This window comes from Odocoileus virginianus, chromosome 4 (assembly GCF_023699985.2).
Source record: "Odocoileus virginianus isolate 20LAN1187 ecotype Illinois chromosome 4, Ovbor_1.2, whole genome shotgun sequence".
NCBI lineage: Eukaryota > Metazoa > Chordata > Mammalia > Artiodactyla > Cervidae > Odocoileus > Odocoileus virginianus.
In genome coordinates, this window is record NC_069677.1 from 38503583 (window position 1) to 38504532 (window position 950).

Sequence of the window (950 nt, forward strand, 5' to 3'; positions counted from 1 at the left end):
TAACATGAGGAAGAATAGGTTTTGTAGGCATGTCAATGATTCAGTGTTTTTATGTTGAGTGAGATGTGAAACATCCAAGTGAAAATATTTAGACAGTTGTCATTAGCTTTAGTTTGTATACAGGACAGGCCCTGCTTTTTCTACCAAGCAGTGTAATTATTTTTAAATTAATTAATTTATTTTAATTGGTGGCTAATTACTTTACAATATTCTGCTGGTTTTCACCATACATCAAAAATTATGGAACGCTTCATGAATTCGCGTGTCATCCTTGCGCAAGGGCCATGCTGATCTCTGTAACGTTCCAATTTTAGTACATGTGCGGCCAAAGCAAGCACCATCCATTGTAATTATTAATGTTACCTTTCATTCTCAAAAGTTTTGGTTTATACAATATTTACATGGTCATCCCATGTATTGGTGAAAGTAGTTTCGGTGGATTAGGGAAGTATGATATTGTAATTTATAATTAGAAATATATATTTAGTCTTCCTTCCTGTTCCTGCCACAGAGCTCTTAAAACCCTTGGAATTTCCTAAATTTTAAGAATGACAAAGATGTCTTGATATTCACAAGAAATTCCTTTCAGCCACACCTGAGCTTATGTTAATAAGCTGATTTTTGGAAAGCACCTAAAGTTGCTTCCGGGAATCAACCAGGTGATTAGCGGGTTGAAACTTTCAGTCCCACCACCCTCGGCTCCTCCATAAGATGTCAGAGCCTAGGTTGTGTGCAAGGAATCCTTCATTCTTCTCATACTCAAACAACAGTTTGTTGAATACTTTAAAACAATTATTTTGTTAGTACAAGACTAATAGTTGCTGAATACTTTAAAAATGATTATTAGTACAAAAGCTACTATTGTAACTACTACAATCTGGATTTTATATAGGATAAAATTGAGGGTGAGCAAGGTCTGTGATCTCCTCACTTAACTAATGCTTCCTCTG

The 950-nt window shown here is 35.2% G+C and overlaps 1 non-coding gene across 1 annotated transcript; it reads right to left on the reverse strand.

Moving 5' to 3' along the window:
* Positions 1–234: 234 nt before the first annotated feature.
* On the reverse strand, positions 235–338 carry LOC139034893 (U6 spliceosomal RNA). The gene has a single exon (XR_011487471.1). It is a non-coding gene; the product is annotated as a U6 spliceosomal RNA (small nuclear RNA).
* Between the last annotated feature and the right edge of the window lie 612 nt (positions 339–950).